This window comes from Perna viridis, chromosome 9 (genome assembly GCF_037379345.1).
Source record: "Perna viridis isolate PV_CMFRI_1.1 ecotype Kerala chromosome 9, ASM3737934v1, whole genome shotgun sequence".
NCBI classification, from domain to species: domain Eukaryota; kingdom Metazoa; phylum Mollusca; class Bivalvia; order Mytilida; family Mytilidae; genus Perna; species Perna viridis.
This window is the reverse complement of record NC_142453.1, coordinates 40,036,844-40,048,888: the sequence shown is the minus strand read 5'-3', so window position 1 is coordinate 40,048,888 and position 12,045 is coordinate 40,036,844.

Genomic DNA, 12,045 nt, shown 5'->3' with positions numbered 1-12,045 from the left:
CTAACCCCATAACATATTCAAATATGCTATCTTTAACAAATAAAACATATAAAATTCAGGTTTATCCATAATCACAGCCAGTTTATATTATCTCAACTAAATGGATTAATCGATCATCAGACGAAATTTATATAAATGAAGATAGAATTCCCTAAAAAACAAAAAAAAAAAAGTCATACTTTAAAAAGGTGTACAGTACAATTGGTCAGTGTTGTAGAAAGATTAAACACGGGTTGTTATGGGAATCAAACCTTTTCATTTGGCGTGATATCATCCGTGTCACTCTTGAATTATTACAGCTGATATTTAGCAGACTGAGATATATATTTACATGGATTTAGTTCGCGTATACATAAATAGTTATCGGCCTGAAATAAACAACCAATCAAGAAAACGTGGCACTTTGACTTTTGTTCACTTTAATTTGTAATGCTTTTGGCGGAAACATTTTGACTGGTCCTTATGATGTCAATGTATTGATCTCCGTAAAACTTTGAATACATGTATTCTCTGTATTTTGTGAAGATGTTATTCTATGCCTCTATTGACTCCCATTATTGAAAGTTAACGATTCATATTGGTATACAATGTATATATATTTCATTTAAACAGGTCTAATTTGCGATATTGTCATCTAGTTAATCCCTTATTGTGCAAATAAAAACCTGTTATATAAGAAGACGAATCAAATGTAAAAAAAATGGCGAATTAGACAGAAATTCGTTTTACCGATAGTTCAATGTAGCACATGACAAAAAAAAATGGTATGATCTATGTTGGGTTAACTGAGGAGTAACTATCTTTTGTAAGTCAGTATAGTGTGCCTGCGTTTAAGAATTTTTTGTTTGTGTACCTGAAGTAGAATTAAATAAATGGTACAGTTTAATGCACCATAGGTTCACAGTCGTTAAACGTTTTGGTGTTATGGTACAAAAGCAATGCTGTCATTTTGATGAGCAAATTATTATTAAGCTAATCACCAAAGACAGAGGAAATTCCTTTGAATCATGGTTTATTTAATACTGAACCTATGGATAATGAAACAATTGAACAAGCCGTAAACCTATCACCGATTAAATGACGATGAATGCCCTTTTTATCTGTAATTAAAATCTTATCTACCTCATCAATAAAAAAGGCAAACTTAATTACTGCTTTTTAATGAATTCCGTAGGAATCGATTTCTCTTCCATTCTAGGGGAAATACATTACACACCCATTAATGCAGAAAACATGCGCCACTGAAGACAAATAGTTGCAATACAGTTGATTTTTTTTGTTTCAAAACTAAAAATGAGTTATCAGCAATGCAGATTTGGAAATGCAGAGATAATCTGAGCAGCCCTGAAAGGTCAAGCCTGAAATCATTCCGGTGGGACTAAAAATGGCAGACACAGACAATAATATAGTTACAGTAAATGTCTACTTAGCCGTAACATATAAGTAACTAAGCAGCCGCCAATATAAGAATAATGACAGGTTTGATTTTAAACGCTCAGAAACAACATAAATAATTATCTAAGTGATAGGTTTAATCACAATTCACTTGACTGAAACTCAATGGATTACCTTATGACTTGTAATCAAGATAACTGTGGGCACTTACACCTATTACAACCGAAAAGTCATAATTTAAAACCTGATGTCTGGGACACACCAGTCGTAAAAGAGATAACTGATTTCACTGGGGCGTCAAATCATATCTCAAATAAACACTATAACAGAATATCTAAGCCGATATGTTGATTTTTTTTTTGTCTAGTGCTTATAGTTCAGAAACAAAATACATATGTACGAATTTAATCCTATTTCATACTTACCCCAGAAATGATAAAACCACTTACTAATTTCCTGTTATACTGTTTTGACATAAGTCAAATATTTACACACTGCCCAATTGATAACATCTTATCGGTTATCAAATCAGAATATAACACTGACAAATCACAAAACACTGTGAAATACCCTTCAACCGATAATATTTTTAACCTCTTAACTCAGACGGTTTTTGGAAAAAGAAAATCCTTCACTTATATAAGCAGTTATTGAAATATTGCTTGGGTTCAGTGATAGGGACCAGCTGTGCCCGGATGTATATAACATTTTAATTTGCGAAATAAAAAAAGAGAGATATCTATTCAAAATCCAAATAAAGTTATGCAAGGAAAATTGACTTTGCATTTACTGTGAAAGTACTTTAGTCCGTGGATACCGATTTTCGTAGATAAAGGAAAAAAGGTTGGTTTCCGTGGTTGAACCTACCCACGAAAAGCACAAAAATTGGTACCCCAAGAAAAATAGTACTTTCACAGTGCATAGCCGCATGTATCATGGACCTGGATAGGAACTGATATATTATTTGTAATCAGAGAATAGCCACCATTACTTCCAAAAGTTGTATACGAAATATTTTGATACTACTACAACTTTCTTAGCTGTATTATAATTTAAAGAAAGAAGTATTTGTCATGAAAAATTATGTTCAGATTAAACTTAGAAAAAAGGTTAAAAGAAACGAGAAATTGACAAATGTTTTTTTCTAAGGCTCTACTGGGGAGTTGAAAATAATTTATAAAAACAAAAGGGTACACAGGTGGGGAAAATTCCTCTGGTGATGACAATCAAATGCAATCTTTGCATTAAGCATAATGAAGTTGCACACAACTGTGCTTAAACGTTGACACCTTAATGCAGAACAATAAAAGAAAACTCGATGAAAAGCCTTTTATAGAAAATGGATCATGATCTCTTATGAAGTTGTATTAGTACATGTATAATGTATCAAAAATAATTATATTATTATGAATATTACTTATCTGGTTCCATGCCGTAAAGCCAAAAACCCTGGTTGAATAGTCGTAGATTTATTTACCATTTCAGCATTATAAAATTTAATACAGTTCATATACATTGATTGATAGCATATTGAAGCGAAAAGGGTAATGCAGTATTATTGATTCATTTGAAAGCACACACAACTGTCTATTAATGTGCCTCAAATCCTTACTCCGAATTCCCAGAGAAAGAGGTTGAAAAAAACACATAAATTACATGACATTTGCAAAACTACTACAAACGTAATATAAGCTTGCATTTCTGGGTGATCTGGAGTAGAACGATCTACAACTGTCTAACACTTAACTACTATAAGGATCAGCTGTGATGTACTGGAAATCTTAAATAAATATATGATCTAAAATGTAAAAGTTTGTTTTGATAAGTTCAAATTAACTCAGTACATTGTAAGAACTCCACTCTTCTTTTATAATTTTAAGTAATCCCTAGACTACTGAGATGATATATTACATTTATTTTACTTTCTTAAGTTTTTACCTTTAACGAATAAGGCAGCTTGTGTATCTTACAAGGGGCGGTAAAATCTCAAATGTCAAGTCTCTCTATTTATTCTTAGAGGTTCGTGTTGTTTTCTTTTCTATGAGTCATTTTTGTTTTGGTTATAAAACTTTCTCGGTACATTAGTATACAGGTACTTAAAACGCGTAGTTTATCGCACCACCAAGAGTAATCAAATCATCAGTAGGTCTGTATATGGTTTTGTTCAGATTTAATGCATTTATACAAAAGATGTGTTCACAATAAATCATTTTATTTGACAAATAGTTAAAACAAATGACGCCTTAATTACATAAAGCTTCAATGTTTTACTTCATTTTAAGTTGAGATGTCGATTATATGAACAACGAGTGAAATGTCAGAAAAAGTAGTAAAGTGTTATTTGTAAGTATCTTAATTTTGGTATAACATCATTCATCAGATAGTTCATGTATTGCAACCCAAATGTTTGACCAACCAAATAGACCTTCGTTGACTAGTCCTAAACAATGAATATAATTCTTGTTTGCGTTAGCTCACATAAACAACAACTCATTGGTAGCCATGTCGCCCAATTTGACACATTATTCTGAATCCATGTCGTAACTCCCGTCTTCACGTTATTCCTTCACTACCTAGTACTTGACAGAAAACAGTTTGAACACTATTTAAACAGGATAACAATAGAAACAAAAAATTACTCAAAATTATATTTTTTGTAATACATATATGGCCTAAAACACAAAGTAATAAAATGAAAATATGTATCTAAAAATAATCAACTGTAGAATTTAAAAACAAAATTCCCTGCTCTTTATTATAAAAAAAGTTATTGCTTGCATGTGTGTTTACTTCATATTAAAGATAATTTATGCATCTCGGGATGTGAACCACAGACCTTTATTGCGATAGTTCACAGAAGTAACAGGAGGGATGTTACTCCAATCGCACACATTGTTCTGACTCCAGGCCAACAGGATACCATTCTATGTTATAAATACTGCGTGCTGGACCGAGACGCAAACAAATTTTAGGTCTTCATGTAACTCTGTCGTAGTTGAAACCAACAAGGAACTATACCCGAGGCGTTTAATCGAGATTAACGATACAGTTTTTATGAACAAGTGACCAATCCAATAAAAACACAAAATTTACAAGCAATAACAAGTACCTTTCCATACATTTTTAAAAATGTGTTTTGAATTCTATATATCTTAAATTGAAAATGACACGTGTATTAGGAAAAATCAAAACAAAACAAAAACAAACAAACAAAAAAATACAAGCAAAACAAAACTTTATTGGTTACAATTTATACCAGTGCATTAGGCGTTGTATTTATTGTCTGAAATTTGCCTATCATTAACGACCATGCGCTGACCTTTACTTGTTTTTGACTGGGCTGTCTCATTGAAAATCATACCACATGACCAATTTTCATATCTGTATTATAAGGACGGGTACTTTTGTACTCAAATAATACAGTTTGTTGATGATGCCCCATATTGCCATCATAGCTGATGTTTCGGCTAGGCGAAACATGCAAGACATCCTGGTAGTGTAGAAACCTATAATTACGTGTGAATTACGTATATTGATACTCGGTGCCTTGTTTTTTCCACCCTACGTACAAAAAAAACCCAAAAATTATTTATAAAGATTTAGACTTGAAACACATATGTCGATTAGTAATATTCGATTGAAAAAAGTGGGAACCAATTTTCTCACTGTCTGTATTTGGAATGAAAAAAAATAAGATATTTTCTTTATACATCAATGTATTCAGAATATGCACATGTGTTATACAACGTTGTAAATGTATGTGTGTATGTATTTCAATTAAGTTTGAAAATATGACGAAATTGAAAATCTTTGTAATTGGCACAACGAACAATAAGTAGATAAAGTAAATGCTTTTACCCCCTAAAGATTCGGGATAGGCCATATCTGTCGACCAGACATACTCTATTTTCATTTTGCCCTGCCAGTATGAATGTCATTTTCCGGAATCGATGTTATCTTTCAGTTGTCCCGCCCTTATACTATCTTACAATAAATGTGACCATTATTGCTATAAGGTTGTAGATAGCTGATCATTTCTGGACTTATTATTCTGGTAAGTTTTTTTTTTTATTTGGAAACTGTAAATATAAAAATCAAATAACTTTTAAAAGGCGCACTTATTTATGTTACAGTTTATAACAGTTTGATAACAGTAATAACTTATATAACGGTTTTAATTTCATGTCTGTAAGTAAAATCTTCTCGATAAAAGGCGCCACTTTCTTCCACTACTTAATTTGTTCTCTGATTTTACCATCTCTACTCCTAGTTATAATTATTGAGTTATTCTTATCGAAAAAGAGTTTTGACAATGCAATATACTTTTCTACATTAATCCGTTCAACTGCGAAAATGACAATAAATATGAAACATATATTCTCTTGTATCTAAAAAATAAAACAAACCGTGCTTTATAGATGCATAACCTTAAAAAAAGAATTATAAAAAAGGAAAATAAGAAATCCTTTTGCATAGGATCTACGTTTTAGTTCAATATAAAAAATAACATACCGAAGCGCCAGCAGTAAGAGATTCAAATACAATAAAATTCAAAAACATGTGTTAAAGATGAACACATGAAACAGAGACGATCGATATATACAATGTAGCTTAACAAATAAAATAGTGCAATTTAATTTCAAATAACTAGTTTTGTGCCTTAAGGGTTCCCAGCAATATTAGCTCGTACGAAAAAAGGTATGTTATCGAGAAAGAAAATCGTTAACAGTAAATTGCAAATCAAGAATCATTTTTAGTAAGTTTGGCCAATGATGCCCTTTGGCAATTTCTAACCATTTAGTTCATTATGAACATCTGTTTTCGCCTTCCTTTAATAAAATAGCTGCTAGTATTCATCTAACTGCTCCTTCTAAATTTTGCAAGAAGTTTTCTAGCATAGATGAAAATAATGTAGTGTTTGCTTATCTATGATATAAAGATTGCTTGAGTTTTGCTGGATGGTATGCAATAATTTTCAATTATTAGTCAGTTGTGTTGAGTGCAGCCCAATTAAGAGTACATCAAGAAACTGTAAAGTAACACTAAACTGTAACACCATTATCAGTATATGTGTGTATGTATTTATACATGTACAATAATGTACCTCATCAAGTATTTCATATAAATTTAGTCTTATCTCCTTTCAAACTTTCTTGAGCAGCCGTTAATTAAAAAACCGTTAGTAAGTCGGAACTACCTGGAGTTACACTTTCGTTTACGGAACGCTAGTTGAAATGCATTTGATTAATAAGGTGGGATGTTACAAAACGACGTTCCGATAAGAGATTTCTAACGATATACGCTCCAGAACTAATGATTTTTAGCCGACATCATGCATGCCCGTCCTACTAAGTTGGATCCCGGATTCATTGGTATGCTTAAACTATTTGTATGGTAAAAATTTTATTTTAATTTAAGTTTCGTAAATTCTGGTTAATCTGTATAGATTTGTTTGCGGAGCAACCACAGTACTAATTAACGTCGGTTGAAACAGGGCTTATTTACAGGCCAAAATAAAAAAAAGTAGGCACTGTCTACAACATTAAGTGACAAAAAATTACCAAATTTCACATACTTGAATGTTGGAATTATACATGTATCAATAAACTTCTCCGTAATAAGAGATGAAACATATTTAATAAGAATTTCAATACCAACATCGTGCAAAGTTTGAATAATATCGTTCGAATACATTTTGAGTTTAAAATAATACATAGTAGGTACCCAAGAAATGTGACGGACGAACATGCTGAATCGAGTGGCTATGAGATATGTTTTCACCTTTGGTGACGCCGTATGAAAATACGACAACAGACGTTTCCCGAAACCAAAACAATAGTACTAATAAAAAACAGATACAAAATGTCCTAATGCTCTTTAATCTGCATGTGAATACAGAGTTTGATTGTAGAGATTCTTATTTTTGATTTTCTAAAATGTAAGCTTTATGGCAACATTTCTGAATTGAGACGAAATTCCCTGAATGTTGATAACTTTGTATTAACTTGTATATAACTTGAGTTATACCAACATTGAGACATTTACGTTGTGCAATAACTTGTGGACTTGAATTTATATGACTGTTAATGAAAAATACGAAAATCCCATTTTAGCCATTTTTTTATCATTCTACGGAAATCCCCACAATTATCCATGTTTTATTGATGCATCAATACTCTAGGGGTTTTGAAAAAAAAAATAATAGGTGTTTTTTTTGTTTTTTTTTCGGTGGAGTAGGGGTTTATATTTAACATATAACTCAATAACCTTTAGTGTTACCGCCACTTCTGTGATATCATTGACGACCTGAGACATTACGCTACACGATTACACTGAAGTAGAATGCGAGAGTATTCTTTGGCAACAAATGCATTCGTAAATGGGAGGTATAAAATACCGACGATCATCATGATGCTGATGAGTGGGAGGGGTGCAAAGTGGATCTTCCCATTTCATGGACCATATCATGATAGACCATAACCTTCTATTTATTGTCTTTTTATTCATTTTTGAAGATTGGAAAGATATCTATGTTATTATCCTAATTGTCCGATAGGTGGTAAATTTTGTACGTACTTTTTTTTCAAGAATAGACAAAGGTAGGTAATTCTTTTATAACTGGAATGAGCTATTTTGTATTCCCAAAACACTATTTTGTTAGGTAATAACCCAGATTTTATATCAACAAATTTTCCCAAAAGCTTTTAAAATATACATATTTGATAAAATAGTGTTCATAATCTTTCTTGATTTTACAAACTTTGCACAAATCATTGTTTAAAATCTTTACATGGCAAAATTCAGTGATTAAATTTCCATCTGAACTTCTTGATTTAGTTATCTCTTAATTGGATTACGTATAGAATTAAAAGCCGAATTTACTTTATTATGTAAGTTTAATCTAGAAATTATTGTTCCCATTTATTTTCCCGAGGAGTTCTCATCTACTAAAAAGATATTTATTTCTTTCTTTTGTCATATCAGATTTTTTTTATTTTGTGTTTTAAGCGTCAATGTTAAATTTGCTTTCACCATCGTTTTAATTAAAAAAATTGGATTTGAAAATGTCGAACAAAGTTTTTTTTAATGCTTTTTGTCAATTACAGTATTCAATTTATTACGCAAACAAAAGAATAATGAAGGCAACCAAGGTTATAGCGGTAATCAAAAGAATGTAATCCAGGGACAACGACCAGACATGGAAAACAGACATACACAACAAAGAACATAAAGTAACTAAAATCATACATACAAAGTAACAAATGCAAATGAGCAACTCGGACTCCACTATAGACTGGAAACATGGACCAGGTGCGCCGATGGAGTAAGCATCCTCTGCTTTCTAGAAAACGTGTGTTTATTTGATTGGCCTGCTTGAGGGAAATAAATCTAATCTAATAAATAATGAAAATATTAAATCAGATTTATTTAAAATGTTTATATCACAGTTATCATTTCCTGAAAATTTAACAAATATAAAGATATATTTCATGATTTTCCACTGATGATTTTAACGTTCTATATACCTGCCATAACTGAATAATACAGATTCACATTTATTCAACCAATTTGGTTATCACAAGATAAATACGTTTTGAATACGTCATCATCATGCACACCCATCATTTAAATTTATTTTGGTTTTAAAGCGACATTAATTACTGTATAATTTTGATTAGAATTGTAATTTCTGAACATGTTTAGAAACGAGAATAAAATCTAGGGTATTATGCATTCATGTATAGTTGTTTTATCTTAATCTTTTGAAAAATGATTAAATCTAGAATGTAAACGACAGGTAAGCTAAAGCTATTTCAATAAATTATTGATTAATCCATTATATCAAAATTATCTTTATTCCTGGGCTCACCACTTAATCTGCATACCAATAAAACTTGTCATAATGCACGTCAAGTAACTGGGAAACGATTCTAATTTTCGGTCCGTTGTTTCATTAAATAAACGCTTTGGTAATTTTAAAAATGAATTATTAGATTATCCAAAGTAAGGTTACGGAATATCTAGCCCAAAATATCCATAAGATAACATTAGAAATTAAAACGAATCTTCCTTTTCCTCTACAAAGTAACACGGGTAAATTCCCTGCTCTTTATTATAAAAAAAGTTATTGCTTGCATGTGTTTTTACTTTATATTAAAGATAATTCATGCATCTCGGGATGAGAACGACAGACCGTTATTGCAATAGCTCACACAAGTAACAGTAGGCATGTTACTCCAATCGTACACATTGTTCTCACTCCAGGCCAACAGGATACCATTCTATGTTATAAATACTGCGTGCTGAGCCGAGACGCAAACAAATTTTACGTCTTTCATGTAAATCTGTCGTAGTTGAAACCAACAAGGAACTATACCTGAGGCATTTAATCGTTTAATTAAATTAAAATAGTTTGATTAAGAAGGTGGGGTGTTACAAAACGACGTTCCGATAAAAGATTTCTAACGATATACGCTCCAGACGATCTAATGATTTTTAGCCGTCCTACTTATACTCGACGTCACATACAACACATTTTCGAATTGAAACTCTACTTTTTAAACCGTCGAGACTTACCGCTATAGTTGCCTCTCTTTTATTCAATATGAAGATAGTTCGCATATATGCATGACGTGTTAACACCAACGAGTCGCATATTAGCTTAAATCATGCGTAACAAATCCTTACGGATTCGGAAGTTCGTAAGTTTCCGTCGACCTCCGGTGACAATCGTCTGTTTGATCAACCTCTCGGTATTGTACGTTGTTCGCGTAAAATAAATCCGATATATCCGAAATAACGCCGAAATGCATTCTGGGTTCTTCGGTTTTTGGACAAACCATTTAAACATAAGCAACCCGATCACTGTAAACATGGCCGACTTTTTACAATGTAAATATTGGCACCGAAAATTAAAATCTGACCGGAATTTAACGATTCAATGTTTAGATCCCGGATTCATTTGTATGCTTAAACTATTTGTATGGTAAAAGCTTCATTTTAATTCATGTTTAAAAAATTCGGGTTTTTCTGTGTAGATTTGTTTGCGGAGCAACCACAGTACCAATTAACGTCCGTAGAAACTGAACTTTTTTACAGACCAAAATAAAAAGTAGGTACTGTCTACAACATTAAGTGACAAAAAATTACCAAATTCCACATGCTTGAATGTTGGAATAATACATGTATCAATAAACTTCTCCGTAATAAGAGATGAAAAACATTTTTAATAAGAATTTAAAAACCAACATCGTGCAAAGTTTGAATAATATTGTTTGAATACATTTTGAGTTTAAAATAATACATAGTAGGTACCCAAGAAACGTGACGGAGGAACATGCAGAGTCGAATGGCTACGAAATATGTTTTCACCGAAACCAAAAAAACGTATTAATAAAAACAGTTACAAAATGTCCCAATATTCTTTAATCTGCATGTGAATTCAGGGTTTGATTGCAGATATTTTGGTTTTTGATTTTCTAACATTTAAGCTTTATGGCAACATTCCTGAATTGAAACGAAATTCTCTGAATGTTAATAACTTTGTATTAACTTGTCCAAGGGAAACTATTGTTAAAGGCTATCAATCTCATTTTTTGTCTGGGTTGTTTAAAGGGCTATGCCTCAGACAGAATGTGGAGAAACGTTACGTAATGAACAGTATTAAAGTTGCTCGTACAATTTCACAGGAATGAGTTTTACATTAGTTTGGAAATTAAAGCATAATGTGATACTTATAGATTGATGTAAAATTTATTCCTGTGAAATTAAGGTTTCTAAGTTTAAACTGACGATAACGTTATAAATACACATAAATTCCAACAGTTATCTTACGGCTGAGGACGACGTGTAAAATTTGAGTTAATTGAATATTTGAACTATGCTGAATCGTAACAAATAAAACTTAGAAAGAAGAAAACTGTTTGTGTGTTTTTTTCTATAAAAACATTCATATATTCCCGTAGTTTTGTAATTAAAAAAAAATGTCGAATTCACTTAAAGTCACTTTCATCGAAAGTCCACAAATTTTATTTTATTTGTGTAAACGGGACGTTTTAGCCAATTTGTATTGACAAAAGAAGTTTTGGTGGATAGGATTTAAAAGAAACATCTCATTGCATATATATTTTTAAAACGACGCTGTTAGTCTCATTGCATTAAGATTTGATTTTTAATTGACTCTGTCAAGCGCAAAGTGGTGAATTTCGGGAGGTGCATCGTTATTCCGGTAAAGCTAGGTATAATTGCATTACCTATTACCAACAGCTCAAAATGTTTGCCCGAAACTTTGATATAAGGTATTCAGTTTGTTGAATAATTTAATTCTTAAAAAGACTAAAGATAGAAATTTGTGTTGTTCTCAACATTGACATGTATTAATACTTATTAATTGTGAAACCAATAATGGTGAATATAATGTTGATGGCCCAATAGTTTTGATCATTTATTTCTCATCAAATAACTAGATGTTTCAACGGGATTTCCTTATCATAATTAATTTTAATTAAAATTTCTCTAACGTTGCACCAACATTCATTGACTGTTAATCAATCTTTAAAAAAAATATTGGTAATTATAAATAATGCAATTCGTTTTTGGCTTTATTCGCCATTTATTCAGGTTTTCTGTAGTTGGTAATATATGGCTGAT